The sequence below is a fragment of the Aethalodelphis obliquidens genome, unplaced genomic scaffold (genome assembly GCF_003676395.1).
Source record: "Aethalodelphis obliquidens isolate GAN/ISIS:26980383/991018 unplaced genomic scaffold, ASM367639v1 scaffold8, whole genome shotgun sequence".
In the NCBI taxonomy this organism is placed as follows: domain Eukaryota; kingdom Metazoa; phylum Chordata; class Mammalia; order Artiodactyla; family Delphinidae; genus Aethalodelphis; species Aethalodelphis obliquidens.
Genome location: NW_020837952.1, coordinates 16,181,269 through 16,202,724, shown reverse-complemented (window position 1 = coordinate 16,202,724; position 21,456 = coordinate 16,181,269). Strand labels below are relative to the sequence as shown.

At 43.7% G+C, this 21,456-nt stretch overlaps 1 pseudogene; it reads left to right on the top strand.

Moving 5' to 3' along the window:
- The first annotated feature begins 5,791 nt into the window (after positions 1-5,791).
- Positions 5,792-8,322, top strand: LOC113621309 (lipoyl synthase, mitochondrial pseudogene; annotated as a pseudogene).
- Positions 8,323-21,456: the final 13,134 nt, after the last annotated feature.

Below are 21,456 nucleotides of genomic sequence, written 5' to 3'. Positions count from 1 at the left end.
CTCTCCCCGCTCCCCGCTCCCAGACTGCTGACTTCTGGTTGGCTTTGAGGCTCGAGTGTGAGAGGAGAGACAGCCAGCTTGGGTATTTCCTCTCTGCTCTGCCTCTGCTCCTCGCCTGCCTCTGACAGGCAGCCAGCATCCTGCCAGGTCACTGCCTCCGGGGCTCGTGTTCTCAGTGGGCTCTGAGCAGGTTCCCCTTTCTCCAGCCCTGGAGGTGATAAAGGCTCTCTGCTCTCTAATTTCTGGCTGCCTCACCATGCACTCCCTGCTCCCTCACCCCTTCCTCACTACTCACAGTAGCCCCGGGACTACATTCTCTTCACTTAAATCGCTTGCGTGGAACTGTGTTCCCTGCCAGGACACTGAGCCGTACAGCCCTGAATACATGTGCACAGAAGAAGACTCCAACTCTATTCTAAGGCAAATGGTTATGGTATACCATGGGTACCTCATTTAGCTTCGATGCCTTAGTGTGGAAAATAAGGTAACATTAGTACAGAACTTAGACTGGTGGTTCACTGTTTTCTTTAGGCACTTTCAGCAGGATACTCATCTTTTACATACACATTATAGGAAGTCTGGGCCCAAGGCCCCAGATAGCCACAGTCAGATTTACATTTTGGGGGTCCCAGCAAGAAGGTACAGGACAGCAGAGATGAGCTGCTGCAAGCTTTCCCATGGGTGTTAAGAGAGCTTAAGGACTCTAGAAATATCCCCCAAGGTATAAAGGGATAGAAATATTTTGCATTCATTTTTATTCCTGGCTGTGAATAGGTGGTCAAGATAAGAGAAAGATGAAAGAAAGATACAGGAGAGGAGAGGAAGGGGGATGAGGTAGAGAGGAAGGGGAGGTGAGGGAGAAGGGAGGGGAAGGGGAGAGGAGGAAAAAAGAGAGAGCTAGTAATTCTTTGTTAAATTTCAGCCAGGGCTAAATAAAATCTCTTTTTTAGAAAACTAAATAATCTTACTTGCAGAATTAATGCCAAGAGCTTTGCTTTGAAAAACGGGCCAGCCAACATAGAGATACTTAATTTACAACCTGCAGCTCAGATGCCTTTCACAAACACCCTGTCTGAAATATCCCTGTCCTCCATAACCCACTGCCCCATCATGTGTTTTATTTTTTCTCATGACACCTAGCACCACCTGACATGACATTACAGGACTTCTGTGAGTGTCTCTTGTCAGCTCTGCCCCTGGCGTGCCAGCTCTTGGAGACCAGTGCGCTGTGCATTCCTTCACCAGCGCCAGGGCGAGAGTGGACATCAAGACCAAGGTGACAGTGGGAATCCAGCGAGTCCGGGAACCTCCAGTGGCCATTCCTCCTGCAAGGCAGATGGCTGAGCGGCGGTCACCGAACAAACAACTGTGACTACACTTTGTCTCAGGAAATCGGAATGGGGGACCCTTACGTATTCAAGAGCGATTCTCTCCCCAAATTTTTGTGAAAACCCGATTCAGGGTTTCATTCATATGCTGTTAGTGGCAGAAAATGAAGTGTCCCTTTTTCTCTTCCTTGGTGCTGGATTTTCTTCCTCTGAAAATAAGGAAGAAAAGACTCCAGATGGAGAGCTCACATTGTCGGCAGATTTAGAAAAACTCCCCTGGAATTTGTACAGACTGACAAGCGAGTCATCTTCCATCTTATTGCTTTAATTTCAGGCTTCAGAGATGCCCAGCTCTGTTGTTCAAATAGTTTTATTAAAAATTTGTGAGGAGGGAAAAGAAGTCTCCGTGGGCCTGTCTGATTTCATTATCCCTGACAGAGCACACAAATGGAGCAGGGCTGCCGAAAGCTAGAGATGGCCGTCTGTGGCACTGGGGGAAGTGAAAGCCTCTGGAAGCTTCCAGTACTGATCACAGATGTTCTCATCTGCCAGGCGATCTCACAGAATCACGAGTCTCCATATATAACTTAGTGCATATTTCTCAGTCATTAAACCACCAGTATCCTAGTCAGAAGACAGACACCCACCTATCCCCAACCTTTAACTTGTCCCTTTAGTCTAACTTCTATTGCTCCTCTCATTGGAAAAATTCCATTCTCTAAGAATTTTCTGAGTCCAGATTGAGCAATAGAATGCCAGCCATTCCTCTGTGGCTTTGCTGGATGACCCCAGCATTCCACAAAGAGAGGATACTGCCATTCAGATTGTGATCCAGACATTCGAGTCCCCCAAAGTCTAGGTACAGACCTGCCAATATCCTGAAAGGCAGGGATTTGCCTGATAGCACCAACTAAAGCGGAGCCCCTGTGGAAAGGGCAGATGGGCTTGTGTGTTCCCTCGGAAGGAACACTAGGTCACATGAAGGTGGTCAGCCCAGTGAGACAAGCTACCTTCTCCCATACATATTTTTCTGGTTGCCAGGAGAGGTCTCCAGCCTCAAGAGCGGCCCTGTTGAAAGATGCCCAACTGAGTTTTGTGAAGGTTTGGAGCAGCCCTGTTGAAAGATGCCCAGTGGAATTGTGTCAAGGTTTGGAATGAGTAAGGGGATTGGAGGGGGTGTACTAGCAACACAGGTGGACACGTAGAAAGTAAAGAGCCCCCAGCAGGCCATCTGGATTCCAGCTCCAGCTCACTCCCTGACTCCATCACAGCCTTTCTCAACCCAAGATAAATGTTAGGATCAACAGAGCTTTTAAAAAATACTGGTGCCTGGACATGACCCTCAGAACAATTCAAATAGGATCAAATCAGAATTTTTCTCCCCACCTGAAAGTTCTAGGAGAAAGTATAAGGGTATAAAAAGTTTGGGAAAACTTTAAGTGCAGAGTTGCAAAGTTAATGCCAAGGATGAGTTTCTTTGGTTTCTCCAGCCACACTCTCATGCAGAGGGATGGGGGGTGGGGGGCACCACCAAAACCAAAGGGTTTTCACGGCCAAAGAGGAAAGTAGATGGAAGCTGACCCAGGAGAAGGGAGGGCTGCTTCCACAGCTCAGGCCCCAGTGCTCTCAGGCCAGGACCTGATTTCATAGCTGCTTTGGGAACTTTGCAAATTCCTGGGCCAATGCCCAGGGCTAGAGAAACCACCATGTCTACATAAGGCCCCAAGCATCTACCTTCTATTCTTTAAGATCACACCTACCACTGAAGATCAAAAGATTCCTCACTCCCTCTACCAAGTCCCTTCCAACTTAGCCAAGAATTTTGTCCTGCTTAACCTCCTTCCCCTGCTCACAGGAGAAATGAGGGTAGTTCTTTTTTCTTCTCTGTTAGGGGCCTGTGTTAAGCCTGGCGATGGTCCCGATTTTGACTCGCAGCATCACTGCCCTATTCAGGGGGTTTGCACAGTGCACGATCTGTATGACTGTAGATGATGACCCTGAGGAGGCCGTGATTAGATAAGCATGCCACAGACACAAATGTGCAAATGACTGAACACACACTCACACACACACACACACACACACACACACACAGTCAGTAAGCCAGCAGCATGGCAAAGAAAGAAAACTAGCAACAACGAAACCAGAAGACTCATTTTTTAACCTAGACAGTGATCAAACGGTTCCATGTAAACTGTGATTTTAGTTGCTTCTTCCTCAGCCCTAGAAATTATGCTTCCCTCTGAAGAGCTGATGTAGCACTCTAAATGATACATTCACTACTAGAATTCAGTGTTCTGTTTCTCTCTAGGATAGTAATAGAGACTGGATACATGTCCTAGTGTCTAATTCTCAAGTTATATAATTAGTAACTACATCATGCAATTTTTTTTTTAAATCCTGCTACAAGATAGCAGCTCAGGGCTTCCCTGGTGGCGCAGTGGTTGAGAGTCCGCCTGCCGATGCAGGGGACGCGGGTTCGCGCCCCGGTCCGGGAGGATCCCACATGCTGCGGAGCGGCTGGGCCCGTGAGCCATGGCCGCTGCGCCTGCGCGTCCGGAGTCTGTGCTCCGCAACGGGAGAGGCCACAGCAGTGAGAGGCCCGCGTACCACACACACACACACACACACACACACACACACACACACACACACACACACACACACACACACACACACACACACACACACACACACACGAAAAAAAAGATAGCAGCTCATAGGAGGCAAAGCTGAAGTTGTTCAGCAGGTTCAGTTGTTTTAAAGTACTCAGGCTTCTTTCAGCCACAAGTCATTATTATCTGTTTCTTCTTTATCATTACCATTATTATTATTACTATTTGACCACCGTTAAGAGAATGTTCTCTAGAAATTTAAGAGTTAGAGAGTGAGAGGGAAAAGGAGTATGACATTGAAATCATCTCAACTATAGCTCTTTGCATCTCCTGAGAAGCCTTTCAGAGAGGGGTTTTCTCTAATTTTCATGATCATGATTTCTATCTCATGAGGTGATTAGGTCTTCTCTAATTTTTATGAGACACCAGTGCATGTCATGATTCACTCTTTGGCAAATAACCCTGCGGAGGGCAGGGAAGACTAAAGGAGAGAAGAAATCAAATCATATTAACTAGTAGGCACTAAGTCTGTAATGGCATAAATCAACTCCCTTTTCTTTTCCTTTTAGTTGTTCAGTTATGTAATTATTATTATCCACATGCTCAGTCTAACTTTTCCCAGAATATATAATCATACAGTTTACTCCCTAGGGCTGGACCTTCAGTCTCTGATCTTCTGAAATGTTGGTTTCAGCTCACTGGCCACCTTGGGAGACCCACAGAGGTCATAGTTAGGGACTGACTTGGGCACCAACTGGAGTCAGCATCTTTTTAAAATTGCACTTTCACTCAACAAAGAGAAGTAGCTCCTTTGGTGAAAGGCATTTCAGCAGAGCTCATGGTTGATCTATTGCTTTCTCGGGGGGGAGGGGGCATTTTATCTGGAAGGTACCAAAGAGCTCTCCACCAGTCTGGTAGTGCTCTGTCCGCCCCGGCCTTCCATTCTCTCCTCAGTACAAACACATACACACTTGCTTTCAAGCCTGTCCACTGCTAGGGATGTCCTTCTCTCTAGCATACACAAAAGATGAGAATAGCATCACCACTGACTGACACGTCTCTTAAACTTTGAGAAGCAGTGTTGGCAACTGCAACCACAACAAACAATCCATCTCGAGGGCCCACACTTCTGCCTCGAACATGGGAATTCAGGCCAATTCAAATATTTCCAAAACACCTCTCAGAGCCAAACTCTCAGATCCGCACACTTAAGGGGCAAGCACTCCAGCCCTCATCTCGGGGAGCTGTTTTTAAACAGCCCTCTGCATTAGAAAGTCAACACTTCACAGATTTCTAGCTACCTCTAGATCTGGTCTCTGAGATTTGAGGTTGTGCAAATTCAAACTCTAGACCATAGCTATGCCAATGAGTATAGTCCAGTACTAATAGTAATTAGCATTAAAGAGAACCAAACAATATTCAAGTTGCTTTTGTATCCATTGTGTCTGATGTAATGTGAGGAATGGAGAAATGCAAAATTACATAATTTTCAAGAGACCAAAATGGTCTGTCAATGCTGAGGAAAAAAGATGACCAGGACTCTCCCTTGGTGGCACAGAGGGACCTACACTTTCTAGGAGAAATTTCCATATTTATGACAACATTCCTTCCAGATTTTCCAAAACATTTCTAATTTCTATCAATTTTCCCTCTTGTTGCCATAAATATCCTTGTATTTGTCATACTGTGTACCATGTATTTTTGGTTTACAGTCAGCATAATGAAAGCTCACTGCAACTTTTCGTGCATATCCAGGCCGTTTAAACATAGGTCACTCTCTTTTTTCTTCCATCTCTCTTTTCCTGGGAATTAGTGATCCCTTGGCCCTACTAGCAAAAGAAGAGAGGGATGTCTCTATGCTGCGGGAGCGCAGTCCACAGCGTGGGCCCCTGGGTATTTGGAAGATATTTACGCAGTCCAGTCAAGTAAGTTCCTTGCCAGATTTAAAAAAAAAAAACGGAATTTTTACAGAATGGACCAGACCTTCAAGATTTTGTATCTGGTGATCTAGCAGACAAGAGCACCTGGGATGAGTATAAAGGAGGCATAAAACACCAGAAAGGAGAACGGTTAAGACTACCTCCATGGCTAAAGACAGAGATTCCCATGGGGAAAAAATTACAGTAAACTGAAAAATACAATGCAGAATTTAAATCTCCATACAGGGTGTGAGGAAGCTCGGTGTCCCAATATTGGAGAGTGTTGGGGAGGCAGAGGATATGCCACTGCTCCAATTATGTTGATGGGTGACACATGTACAAGAGGTTGTAGGTTTTGTTCTGCTAAGACTGCAAGAAATCCACCTCCACTGCATGCCAAGGAGCCCTACAATACTGCAAAGGCAATTGCAGAGTGGGGTCTGGATTATGTAGTCCCGACGTCTGTGGATCGAGAAGATATGCCTGATGGAGGAGCTGAGCACTTTGCAAAGACGGTGCCTTACTTAAAGGAAAGGAATCCGAAAATCCTTGTGGAATGTCTCGCCCCTGATTTCTGAGATTTTAAAGCAACAGAAAAAGTTACTCTGTCAGGATCAGATGTGTATGCACATAATGTAGAAACAGTTCCAGAACTACAGAGGAAAGTTTGTGATCCCCGGGCCAATTTGGACCAGTCTCTACGTGTACTGAAACATGCCAAGGAAGTTCGACCTGATGTTATTCTAAAACATCTATAATGTTGGGTTTAGGTGAGGATGACGAGCAAGTATATGCAACGATGGAAGTACTTCGTGAGGCCGATGTGGACTGTTTGACTTTGGGACAATATATGCAGCCAACAAAGCGCCACCTTAAGGTTGAAGAATACATTACTCCTGAAAAGTTCAAATACTGGGAAAAAAGCAGGAAATGAACTTGGATTTCATTAGACTGCAAGTGGCCCTCTGGTGTGTTCTTCATATAAAGCAGGTGAATTTTTCCTGAAAAATCTAGTAGCTAAAAGAAAAAAAAAGCCCTCTAACACTTAACAAGACATTCAAGATCACAGGAATTTTAAAACTTTGACTCCAATTGGTAACAGAAGTGATGGCAGAATGCCTAGACTTCAGCGGATATATCCCAGTCTTTTTGTCTTAAGAAAAATGTCAATAAGTTGTGCATATTTAATTATAATAATTCATTTGTCTTTTAGCATATCTTCTTTGTCCCAGTAAACAATTGCTTGTTATGATGTAATCATGAAACATCTTTGTAAGAATTTACTGTTAAGAGTATAATTTAAAAAATACATTAAAAACGTCTAGAAAATCAAAAAAAAAAAGTCACTCTCAAATTTGGAGACTATAACCCTACTATATTTAAAAGGGAGGAGGGAGACTAAACCAAGGTTACAAAAGTTGTATGATTTAAATATTGGCATTTAACAATTTAATACCTTTAACCACCCCCCCATACAATGTAATATATTCGGTTTGCAAGAAATTCATAGAATTCTGTGTGCACACAGACACATGCACACACACCCTGTGTCTGGTGTGGGTTTCAGCCTTGTCCTTGGATCCCCTTATCTCTGGCTAGAAGTTTATTTGGAGAGCATGTTAAACATCTAAAGGAAAGGTGCTTCATGACTTTGACCCTGCAGGGTAGGAAAAAATTATTTTTCCTCTACCCTTCTAAGTTCTTGGCCAGGGCCCCTGGAACAAAAGACCGATTACCAAGAGAAAAACACAGAGAAGTTTATTCACATGTATATCTCACATACATGGGACTCACCGAGGGAAATGAGGAACTCAGGGAGGCGGCTTAGAATTCAGGCTGAAATACCACCTTCAGCTACATCAGAGAAAGGACTGTGGTGGGGCAGGTCAGGGGTGGGAAGGGGACCAAGAACAGTGACACGGTGAACAGGGTAAACTTCGTTACGCAGATTGCAGCCTGGGCCTTCTCCATGGATAAGTCTCTTCTGACTTAGAGCCATCCTTCTCTTCCTGGTCCAGAAAGCGAGACCCCCTCACAGATGGATATTTCCTTTACAAGTGTAAATTGTCCTTACAAAAGGGCAGCTTTTATTCTGTTTTCCAGAGCTTCTCTTCTGTCTTCTCTTTCTCAAAACAATGCTTATGTCTAGAGGCCTATTTTGGGGTGGTCTATCCTGGTGTCCTACAATAATACGAAATGCCCTTCTGGCCCCCAGGGGAGAGGCCTTACGGCGAATGCTCGTAAAGCAGCCCTGAATATAAGCACAAGTCCCAGTAAACACAGTCATGAGCCTGATGGGAGAACAGCAGTCTCCAGAATGTGGGCGGGAGCTCTGTCCTCCTAACGCTTGGCTTTGGTGCTCAGGGCCTGGGAAGAGCTGGACAGAAAACCCTGAGGCCTGGAAACAATTTCACAGGCGGATACATTTTTGAAACTGAGGGGTTGTTAGAGCTCAAACTTTTGTGCTCTTTTCTTTTTTTTTTTTTTTTTTTGGTACGCGGGCCTCTCACCGTTGTGGCCTCTCCCATTGCGGAGCACAGGCTCCGGACGCGCAGGCTCAGCGGCCATGGCTCACGGGCCCAGCCGCTCCGCGGCATGTGGGATCTTCCTGGACCGGGGCACGAACCCGCGTCCCCTGCATCGGCAGGCGGACTCTCAACCACTGCGCCACCAGGGAAGCCCTGTGTTCTTTTCCACAGTAGCTTTCAGTGGAGCAACGTGGAAAGCCCAGACAGAATCAACTTTCCAAAGCTGTCTCTCTTCCCACCTGCTGTTGCTGGGTGTCCTGGGGTAAAGGGAGGGAAGCTGGCCCATGAGAGAGGACCATCTACTTGCCTACCCCACTGGGAGAAAACCTGCTAAAAGCAAAATGAAATCTTCCCCTGGGGCCATTACTCACTAGGCCCAGCTCTGAACATGACGCTGGTGGGGAGTTTTAGGGAAGTTTTAGAACATGGAAGTGGGAATTTACTTGTGTATATGTACCAGCACTGGAAACCTCCATCCTCACAGGCCCTATTCCTGAGGCATCAGCACCAACTAAAGTTGTGGTCAGATGCTTCCTACTAAATTAAGGGGAAGAAATATAACATGGCAAGCTGTCCTAAGTAAGACATAGGAATCCCTGTACATTCCTCCTCTTGAATCACTCCCTCCTTGCAAGCAGGGATTGGTGCTGGTTTCATGGAATATCCTTTCTAGATTTTGAATGCAGCTCCTCTCCCATGACTCTGTCCTTCCCAACAGCTGTCCAGGGTCTGGGGCACTTCATTAGGTGAAGCCTTGGGTCAACTGTATGTCAGATCCCTAACCCCACATTTATTTTAGGGATTAAAGAATGGAGGGAGTAGGAAGCAAGGGATACTCAGAATTTAAACATTTTCCCAGATCCTTTGCCCCAGGTAGCATTAAAAATCCTGAAAACCAAACGCTGTACTTGACCATGGGGCCTGTGTCTCTGAGCTTTCAGCCATCGGCCTGCTCAGAGCACACAGGAGCAAATAAAATTGCCAAGTGTTTAACAATTATAACAGCTTTTGTTCAGCACCATTTATGTGCCAGACACCATGCTGAAAGCTTCTTATACATGAAATTATTTAATTCCCCTCAGCTCCTGAGAGGTTTATATTATTCCCCCCTTTTTTTGCAAGAGGAGAAACTGAGGTTTAGAAAGGGCAAGAGACTCGTCCAAGGTCACACAGTGAGGGTTGGTGAACGCAGGGTTCAGAACCACACTAACTCCAAACAGCAAAGTGACAGAAAGGAAATATTTGATTCAGAAATTCTCAGAGCATTTACCGTTTATCCCAGTCATTTGGGACTTTTCACATAATCTAAAATGTTGCATCAATTTTCATTTCAGGTTTTATAATCACACTAAGACTGCAAATTCCTTGAGGTCAAAGACTGGGTTTACCACTTCTCTGTGTTCTTCCAAGTGCCTAACATAGCAATTTGCACAACATAGGCAATTAAAAAATACATATTAACAAATCTAAATGTGGTAGAGGTAAATTAATAATTATTAAGTGAGTTAAAGAAAAAAATGAGCCTTCCAAAATAAAAATGGAAGAGGGTTTGTTTTCGCCATTTCCCAGGATGTGGGTCATTTTTAAAAGGCAAATTTTCAGCCCATCTGGAGTTCCAAAGGAGGGAAATAGCCCAGGTTAATTAACTTCTGAAATAGCTCCACTGCGAATGAAGTGGGCAAGTGGAAGCCTCCGCCAGCATCCTGAATATGTCAGCGGGAAGTGATCCCAGCAAAGCTTCAATGTAAATCAAGCTTGGTTCCCTGTAAGCCCCAGATTCTCACAACTTCAGAGACGCATCCTTTCATCTTTTCACCCTCTCCTGAGGGCTTATAGCTTCTGCAGTGGCCGGAGGGCAGGAGTCACAGAAGCTCAGCCCTGGTGCCCACGTGAGCTGAGCGGACAGGGGCTGTGTACCATCAGAAGCCAGTGAGATAAGCAGCAAAATCCTTTAAGCAGAGACCCTGGGGGCAGAAATGCCAGAGACCGAGGTACTGGAATGTTTAGAGATTTCAATCTGCAAGGAGAGAGAAGCCTTCTAACACCCCAGCCTGAAAGAAAGCCAAGTAAAGGGGTCACGCTTCTTTCCTCCCCCCAAGGACTGCATCTGCTACGCTGTCCCCTCTTGAGCAGTGTGCCTGTGCCCCTGCCCTCACATGCACTGGAGTGCCCCTGCCCTCACATGCACCGGAGTGTGCATAAGCACATACAGCTACCCTAACTGTGCTCAGTTTCCTCTTTCTTTTCTTTATCAAAGTGCACGGCTGTGATTCTCCTAGATGCTGCTGGACTCCAGGCCGCCATCCCCCTTCCTGGGGGCAGCTGCACACCAGACAGTATAAAACGAGGAGGGTAACACCAACGCGTTCGAGTGAAGAAATCCCCCTCTCCCTTTGGTCCTCTATTAATGCAGCAGTATCTGTCACCTAGATTTTGTTTTTCTCCTTCAAATACACAAGTAGGAAGTGTCACCCTTGAAGACACCTTTCTGGGGAGGGAGAGGACTTTTCTCCAACATTTGTCTGGCACCATTTCTGGCCACCATCTGTGGCCTCTTTGTGGGCCATCACCCTCCCAGATGTAGGTCTCAGCCAGCAGTGCACATCTGTGCTCAGGGCCCCGGGGAGGGGAGGGCCACCCTCCCAAATGTTCCCTTAGTAGCGCACACTGCTTCTCTCCCGGTGAGGCCAGAGCCTGCCACCGAGCTCTGGTTTCTCCCACTGTGATGGCATACACTGCCAGTAGGGTCCTGGTGCTGCCGTTTTGAAAATGAAAATATCTGCAGCTAACTCCAGTTACCATCTGTTTGTAACCTTTACTCCTATCCTCAGGCCAGCATGAAACTGCCACTGTAGCCTCTGGGTCTCCTGGACTTTCGCAACAGACTAGCCACCAGCTTCCTCTTGCAATCTTTTGAACAGCCAAGAGCCATTGTCACGAGCTATGCATCACTACAAGCATAGTCCACATTTTTAAAGGGCTGCACATCGTATGTCACTTCCAGTCTTCCACGGTGAGGAGCGAGAAAGAGGAAGAAAGGATCCGAAATTAAAATACGAAAATTTGCAAACCCACAGAGTTCGTTGCACCTTTCAGAATATAACTGGGTAGATTGAAAAGAATTGTTCATGTTATCAAAGCAAGTGGAAGAAATAGGATTTAATATTTCTGGATAACAATGACATACCAGAAGAGGAAGAACCCTATTTAAGGAGTAAAACCTGTGGGAATTTAAAAACATCTGGGGATGTGTGATATCCATCTCTGGAAGAGATGGGACGATAAGAGATGCAGTAATGCTATTGGTTGGGATGCTAATAAAGCAAGTCTAGCTTAAAAGCAGGTGTCGCAGTGGCGCAGTGGTTGAGAGTCCGCCTGCCGATGCAGGGGACACGGGTTCGTGCCCCGGTCCGGGAAGATCACACATGCCGCGGAGCGGCTGGGCCCGTGAGCCATGGCCGCTGAGCCTGCGCGTCCGGAGCCTGTGCTCCGCAGTGGGAGAGGCCACAGCAGTGAGAGGCCCGCGTACAGCAAAAGAAAAAAACAAAAAAAACCAAAGCAGGTGTCAAACAGAAATATTCAATTCTGGGTAGTCGGCATCTTAGCAATGAGAACCGTAGAAGACATTTTTTATTCGATGCCAGTATAAGACAGAAGACCCTGGTTGCCCAGCCAGTTGACCCAAGGCTTCATCATTTCTTGGTTACCAAGAAAATTATCAAAATATGAGTTTGCTATGCCGCAAAGCAAGCAGGGATTTCAATATCCTATGTCATCAGGGAAGAGGTATAAATCTAGATTGGATGGGCCCGTGATGGGAGAGAGAGAAGGGACCAATCTAGTCAACCCCTCATGAGTAGCTGAACAGTCAGATGAATAATATAAAGAGGGTATAAAGCATTCACATGCGAGTCAGCCAACCTGGTGCAGAGGGGCCCATGGCAGGAATCCAGCAATCAGACAACAATCGAATCTTGCAGGAAGGGGCACTGCATTTCTAGGCATAGACAGTAAAAATAACGTCTAGAATTTGTAGGTGTTCCTGGTACTGTTAATAATAACACACCTGCCAGGCTCTGTGCTAAGAGCCTCACAAATTTTATTTCACCAAATCCTCAAAACCAGCTAATGAGATGGGTACTATTTTTACCTCCCATTTTTAGATGGGGAAGTTGAAGTTCAGAAATGGTAACCCTACTGGTAATCGCCAGAGTAGGGATCTGAACTGAAGTTCTGGGTTTTTCACCCTGTAGAATCTAAGGAAAAAATGTATCCCTTCATTAATACCATGAGGCAGATACTATTCCCTTCATTGTATAGATGGTGAAACAGTGGCTCAGTTGGTTGACTTGTCCATGGCCCACAAGCTAGCAAGGAGCAGACCTAGAATTTCAGCCCACATCTTGTTTGAAACCAAAGCCAGAGCACTAAGGGTTAAGAATGGCCCTTATTGGCCTTCGTCAATCATGGTAATTCACTGACCAGTGATGGTTCAGGAACTTAGACCAGTCAGTGTCTAACATTTCCCTAACAGGCAATTTTTGCATCAATAATTGTTATGACTAAAATTGGTCCAAGCAAATGAATTGGAAGGACTTGGGTTCCAAAGCTCAGGTTCTCTCTCCCTTTCTCTCTCCTCACCCTCCTCCAAAAGTGAATGGAAAAGCATATGGCACTGATTGTTACTCGAAGCCGCCACACTACCAAGTAGAGAATTCACCTTTGGATGAAGTCTTCTTTGTAGATGGCTGTGTGGAGAGACAGAGGTAACCTTAGCTGTTGATGACATAATTAAATGGGAGGATCGACCAACCTTAGGCTGGATTCCTTTTCGTATGAGCCAAAAAATGTCCTCACTGTCTGAATGACTTTGAGTTGAGTAACCATTCTCTGCAATGAAAAACAACCTAACAAATATCTACCCCACGAGTCCTCCTCAGAGAAGAAGGGGAAGAGTCATCAGAGCCCTTATAGATGATCTAACTCATGTGAGGGAGTCCACATTGTGCTCCTTTCATAGATGAGAACGGTAAAGTCCAACATGGTTATGTAACTTGCCTTAGCTTACATAGCTAGTAAGCGACAAGGCTGGAATTTGTACTGATGAGGGTGTAACACCAAAGCTTGTGTGTTTTCCAATATGCACGATGGAAACCTTGGCCAGTAATCTTCCAGTCTCCTGCAGACGTTAGGTGAGGGCTCACTGAGGACAAAACCTAATCAGAAATCTGGTTTTCACAGCAGATTGCCGGTCTCAGCAAGGAATTTTTGTGTTGGACATGGAGAACCTGTTGTATGACTGGGCCAATGTGACAGGAGACAAGAGAGGCTGGGATTCAGAGGCTAATCCTGGCACATTGGACCTGGGTTGAAGGCCAAAGCATCACATTCAGACTCTACCAGGTAATGTGTGTGAGGTTACTGATATCTCTTCCTGCCCCAGTCAGGACCGGCTCAGCCATCAGTGGAGAACACAGCAGCTTAAGTGGAAACTCTTAAAGACAGAAGCTGGTAAAAAATAAAGGAAAAAGGGAAGGGGAGTAAATCCACAGATATTAGAAACATGATTATTATGAAAGTGACAAAGTGACTCCCTGCTAGATTTTTGCTTTATCTCAAAGTATCAGCTCTTTCTGGCCAATCTGCACTATATCCAAGTTTCTAATATGTTTTTAGTGCATTTTCACATATAACATATTGTTTTCCTAAAACTGGTTATTATTCTGTCTTGAGTTTTTGCTCAAAATTTACATTTGCACCTGAAACTCAAAGTACTATGGTACCTGGCTACCTTTCCCAGAGCTGGCATATATGTCTGCTGACATTGAATACTGCACTCTTTCTTGTAGAGAGCGCCATTCATGTGACTTCACTCAAATGGTACAGTGCACAACCTGAACAACCATACCCAGTAGTCCTGCCTGATTCTCCAACTCCTTGTCCACTTTTTGTCTAAGACTTCTTTCTTAGTTGTGTTTGTGCCTATTTTCACTATTACATATGAGGTAGATTGGCTAATGGTTGCCACAGTTGCTCAAGTAGTCAGTGTAAGAAAAAATGTTCCAGCTTTGGTTTCATTTCAAACAAAATGTGGTCTGGAATTTTAGGTCTGCTCCTTGTTAGCTTGTGAGCCATGGATAAGTCAACCAACTGAGCCACTGTTTCACCATCTATACAATGAAGGGAATAGTATCTGCCTCAAGGTATTAATGAAGGGATACATACTAAATGAGATAAAACATGTCAATGTATATTTTTCTTACAATTATTATCAGAGTCCCTAGCATGATGTCTGCAAATGAGTAGATCTTCAATAAATATTCTCTTCTCAAACTTCTATATCAATCTCAGTCCCTTCTCTGTGCAGGGAATGAACCTTGTCCAGCAGATGCCTGCATCCTAAGTGAAGAGTACCCTGTCCTGAATGTTTGCCAAACAGGCTGGGGAGCACTTTGCAAGTGTGTCTCCGTGAGAAGTTTTGGGCTGAGAGAGGAGGGAGATAAGTTCTCTGGTCAAACATTTGAAAAGTACTGCATTCTCTACCTGCTGTTGGAGATTCTTACTGGCACATGAAAGGCTTTGAAAAATCAAATTTCAAAGACTTTGAGAAATACCTGGTAAAACACTTAAACGAAATAAGGTGGCTATGGATTTTTTTGTCGCTTTGGACAAATTAACTTCTCATGACTGTGCTCCATAGAACATATACTGGGAAGTGTCAGTTTAGGAATAGAAACTAGGAAACTTGGGTACACCAGGGAGAAGGTTGGTGTGATGAAAAGGACGACACTAACGGGTGCTGGGGCAAAGTTCTTATGCAACGTTCTAGAAGGGTCTATAGTTGTGACTTGATGTGTACTATTCCCTCTGAGCAGAAAGGGCGAAGTATGAGGAAAGAGAAGAGCAAAAGAGAGTAAAAAGGAAGAGCAAAAGCATTCACTAGTTCAAGCATTTGTTGAGCAACTACTATGTGAGGGATGCAAATATGAATAACAGTGTCACTTCATTAAGGAGATAAAGCAAAACAGAAGAAAAAGAAACCAAAAGAGAAGGGGTGAAGGCAAAGAAAGATAATAGATTAGAAAGAGGGTGGAAGATATATTTGAGAAAGCCTTGTCAAGATGTCTAGGTGACATGGATTCCAGCGTGTTGTACCTCACACCGGCTGTCTGAGCAGCCCATATTTAAGTGCAAGGCAATGCCTCACAAATGAATTGATTTCCGTCTTTTTTTTTTAAGTGAATTCTCCCAAAAGATTAAAATTTTCTTTAGGAAAATAAACAATAAATAAATGTATTAGAAAATTACAGTTATTAAAATGGGCAGCTGAGGGCAATAATGAAACCGCCACAACATTAACTCACATTTGTGGTGCATCTCTGAAGCTAATATGATGGGCCAGACCCGAAAATGGCTTCCGAATAAACCTGAAGCTTGAGAGGAGGCAGTTTTTCAAGTGTGTGCCTTGGGAATATGCACCCCATTCTGTCATCTCATTTGCAGAAAATTGTGAACAAATTGTCTTCAGTGTGGAGGAAGACAAGGAAGAAAAAAAGAAACGAAAAATCAGAAGCTGAATTCAGAGGCAGGCTCAGCATCTGGGAGGCAAGCTTCAGAAACTCTGGAATATTAATGTTCTTCTTGGAATACTGAGTTCATCACTGCCTCCTGCTTGTTCTGCCCTTATGTCCCGTCAGCTCACCTCCAGTCCCCAGCCTCCCTCGGCCCATTAGAAAATGAAGATCCACCTTCTAAATATTCTCCTCTTATGCTGATTTTTGTGTTGGTTTAGCCCCTCCTGCCTGCATCCATCCACTTATTCATTCTTTTTTTTTTATTTATTTTTTTTGCGGTATGCGGGCCTTTCACTGCTGTGGCCTCTCCCGTTGTGGAGCACAGGCTCCGGACGCACAGGCTCAGCGGCCATGGCTCACGGGCCCAGCCGCTCCGCGGCATGTGGGATCTTCCCGGACCAGGGCACGAACCTGTGTCCCCTGCATCGGCAGGCGGACTCTCAACCACTGCGCCACCAGGGAAGCCCCCTAATCTTTTCTTTTTTATTTAAAAAAATTTTTTTAATTTTTATTGGAGTATAGTTGATTTACAGTGTTGTTAGTTTAAGGTGTACAGCAAAGTGAATCACTTATACATACATCCGCTCTTTTAGATTCTTTTCCCATACAGGCCATTACAGAGTAATCCTACCTCTGCTTTTCTCCAACACTTTCCATTTCTATTAATAATACCACCAAGCTCCAAACAGCTGGGTCATATTTGATTCCTCTTTCTTTTTAATCCTAAGCTTTAAGTTTACCTTTTAAATTTTTGGCAGGTCTGTATTCTCCCAACCCTGCCACTCACTGTCTCCTAGACTCTTAATAACCCACTACCCAGGCCAACACTACAGTCCAGCTCTCAATATCCTCCAACTCCCATACATCTGACCCACAGTTTATCCCTAGAGGAATGTCCCCATCAGAACCGAAGCACAGAATAAACCCTCGTTAATCAGAGGTAAGTGACCTTCCAGGAAATGCCCCAATACCCCATCTGACATGACTTCCTACAGGCTAACTACGCCATCCATGCCTCCATTCCTTGGTATCTCCACAACATGGGCTGCCCTTCTTTTCATTCTATTTCTAAATTCTAGGAATTCTTCAAGACTTTCTTGTAAATGCTTTCTTCTCCAGGAAGCCTTCAACCAAAAGAAATCTTTACTTGCTGTAATTGTCCATGGCACTTGTCTGTATTTCGTGTCCATCGTTGACTATCTTAGTGTTATTTATGTACATGTTTTATCATTAGTACTAGACTAGTGCTTCTCAAACAGAGGCGATTTTGACCCCAGATGACATTGCCCAGGCAATGGAGAAATACCAGGAGATGTTTTTGCCGGTCACAATTAGAATGGAGGAAGGGAGGAGGGTAGTGCCGGCATCTCTAGTGGGTGGAGGCTAGGGATGCTACTAGACATCCTGCGAAGCACAAAACAGCCCCCACTGCAAAGAAACCGCAACGGTGTGAGGGTGAGAAACCCTGGACCAGACTCTAAGCTCTGGAAAAAGGGTTTCATAACCTCTTCCTTTGCATTTCCTACAGTTCCTAACTCAGTCTTGCACATGGTCATTGTTAAATGAATATTTTTTGACTTAATGAAACAATACAAGTTTTGGAAGAAGATGCGCCGTCCTGAGGAACGGCACCTGATACGGTTTTACAGTAGCGTACGCGGCCGTGTGCACAGTAGGTCTGCTTCTGTGTGTGGAAGGAGCCAGGGCTTTCCGATATCTGCAGGTTTTCATCGTCTCACCTGGTCACAGGGTACAGCTGACCGACTCTGAGGGTGTCCTGAGCATCGTCCTTAGTCTGGTGATTGACGGTTTTAAAAACTCTTTCAAACTAAATTCTTATTTTTCTATAGGAGGACAGATTAAACGATGCTTCATTTCCCTTTGCTAGTTTAGCATGCTAGGTATATGTCTTGATTCTGAGTGAGTTGGGTGATTTTAAACATACCAAGGTCATCACACCCTGAAAGTTGACTTCCTTCCCTCAGAGAGACCTGCAGTGAAGCCATCCCGGAACCACTCAGACTTTGCAGATTGTCAAAGAGTGTGTTTCTGTGGCTGCCGTTAACTCACTGTTTAAACAACCCTCATATTAAAAAAAAAAAAAAAAAAAAAAATCCCTTCTGAGTTTTCTCCCAATTTATACCCACTAGAGTTTAGGCCTGCTTATTTTTAATCTGCTCTCAGAAATAGAGGACCACTCAAGGGACTATAATACAAACAGTAACAGTAACAACTAAATCCTTCTGATTTATAAACCACTTTTTACCGTAAGCTTTCCCATTTACTAAATTAACAGTGCGACCACCCAGCAGTGGTCAAGGTGGAGTCACCAGTCTCTTTCATTTTTCTTCTCTTTACTGTTCATTGGCACCCTCTCCATAGTGGGGACAGGAAAAACAAGAGAGGGACACTCATCAGACATTTTTGCTAAACCTTCATTTTAAGCAATGGTTCATTTTAGGTTTGTTAGATAATCTAGAGATTATCTACCTTCTTTATCCATTAACATAAAAAACTGCAACTTTTTGGTAATTGGGTTTAAACCGAATTGTTCTGGGTAAATCTGAATTTGTTAAATAATTCCTTAACTTTCAGATCTCACTTCTCTTCTATCAAATCATCTCCCAAGTTATTTCTTATTTCATAAGAAATCAGACTTTTAAAATAGTTATTTCTAGTATAGGATATCGTATCAAGAAGTAAAATGTGTGATAATCCTATGATGCAGATATGAAGAGTTATGAAGAGTTTTCCATGCAAGAAGGATCAACTTCCTTATACGAATGTCTCATCCACCCCTACATAAATACCATGAAGACTGCAGCATTACTGAGGCTTGCCTATGAAAATATAAATAATAAGTAAGGATTTGCTAACAAAACAGCTGATAGTTTATTCCGTATCCTGGTGACCTCAATCCCTAAGTATGAAAACATGCTCGCTTTTCAATGAGACTTTTATTCCCAGGTGTCACTTTGTCTGTGTCTGAAGGTCACAAGATGGGATGTCCTGGCTAAGCAGCATCATGAAGCTGCGTTCCAAGTGAGGAGTAGAGGACTTGGGGAGAGGCCAGTCCATCCTCGCCCCACAGTCTGCAAAATAAACATTTCTGAATTTGATTTTGATTTGCTTCTCTTAAAGATACATTTATTGTTGATACTGAACAAGTTTTTTCACTTTTATTTCACAGAGCTTCTAGCTAAGGTTGTCCATGCTACATGTATAAGGTGCTGTATCATTAAGGTTACTGGGTACAACATATCGCATGCACTGTCTTATTTAATCCTCTCAACAGTAGCATGGGATCAGTTCTGCTATTACTCGCATTTTGCAGATGCAGAAACTGAGGCTCAGAAGGGTTAAGAAGTTTGCCCAAGTTCACATACCTAAGTAGTGCCAGGACCAGCCACGTATTTGAGCTCAGGTATATTTAATTCCAGAGCCCGTATGTATATATGTGATAGATGTATATATGTGTATATGACATTATTCATATTACAAACCCAGGTGCAAGTGTTAACACTGTCATTTGATGTTTGTCCTTAGTAAATTACTTAAAACTTCTAACCAATCTCATTTTCTTCAACTGTAATGGAGATAATTCCATAGTGTTGTTACTATGACAATTAAATGAGAGAATTTTCCAAAGTGTGATAAAGCAAAAAATAATTGTGATAGCTGGCACCGGATTTATACTAAGAGACAGAACCATCTTGGAAAAGAATATCTCAAGCGTGGTGTGAGTCTGGGGGTAAGGGTCAGAATAATGTGAGGAAATAGTGAAAATGATAAACTCTCTGCACAAGAAATAAGCAGGGCTTGGAGGAAACCAGAGAAGGGAGGACAGAGCTTGGGGAAGAGAGCTGAGCAGGGCTTGGGAGCCTCAGGAGAAAGGTACCGAGAGAAAAAATTCCAAGGGCGATGAGGCCAAAGAATTTTACAAAGGATATCATTGTCTAGTATCCATTGTTAGGTTTTCTGTTTCTCTGTGATGTGAATAGGTTTCACCTCAAATACCTCCCCAATCCCCACCCAGAGAGGCCTTCCTCAAACCCTCTCTAAAATAATGTCCCCATCACCTTCTTTTTCATACTCCACTGAACTTTTCCTCATTACTTTTATAACTACTTAAACCTTTTATACACACACACACATATCCAGATAGAATAGAATAGACAGATGATAGATCTGTCCTTGCCACCAGGATGCCAGCTCCATGAGGACAAGGAAAATGTGTTTGCTACTAGAGCCCTTAGAACAGTGCCTGACACCTAGCAGATGCTGAATATATATTTGATGAATTAATGAATCAAGGATGCTGATGAAACCAGGATTAATGAGGTGGTGTCCCTATCCTCATTCAAGTACAGTCCTGTCTTTATTTTTGTGCCTGAAATCCATAAATTTCCCACTGTTTCTTTGTTTCACCAGTGAACTGTCTTGGCCCCCTATAAATCTGTCTGTGTTCATTGTTAGAGAACTCAGAGATGCATAGTTAAAGGGCAGATTTTTATCTCAGGGACGTGGAGTTAACAGTTTTTTTCTTACTTTATAGTCTTCCATTGCTGTTGCAGTACAGTGGTTTCTGCAGGGATGGGAGATGAGGTGCCTTTAAAATGCGCCCCGGAATGCCTGCAAATGCCCTGTTCTGTATCCTGCAGTGGTGGAAGGGGCTCCTTGGCTCCAAAAGAGGAATGAAGTCAAATGATTACTAGGAATCTGAAACATTACCCTCTGAAGAGTAGAAGCAAATTAGACAGTAACCAAATAGGAAACAGGAATATTTATTGTACTACAAAATGTGACTCCCCATACGCTCCGAACCGCACAAGAAAATCAATCAAAGTGCTGTAGAATCTCTTGTTTCATTTCATAATCCCAAAGATTATAACACGAGTTGATCTTGTACTTTTTAACACTGCTTTTGGACTCTCTCCTCCAAAGAGACAGTCCAGAAACGTTTTAGGAGAGTCACCGTCACTGAAATAAATAAACAGCTTCCTGATGTAACCAGTCAGTTAAATGCACACATTTATTAAGATAATTTTAAATTCAGGCACACCCGCTAATAAACTTATACATATTTAGTTTATGGTACATTAACTTTTCTAGTATGCATATCAGTTAATTAAAAAAATGGTTCATTACAACTTTTACAAATTATTTATGGGAGAACTATATCTTCTCCAAGAATAAAAACAAAATTACTTACTTTAGAAACACATAGTGTTGGTCAAACATTTTAAAATATACAAATAGTTATTAAAATTACTATTCTATACTCCATTAATTTCCTTGAGGTTTTTACTTTAAAAAGAGGTCTTTTTTCAAAGGGTACGTGTTCAAAAGACATTCCTGATTAAATGCCATAAGTAATAAAACTACTAAGAAGGAGAAGGTAGGGGGAGGGGAATGGAAGAAGTGGGAGAAGAGGGAGGAAAACAAAAATTTCTGGGTGACAAAAATTTCCAAATTCCAGCCAATAACCCAGT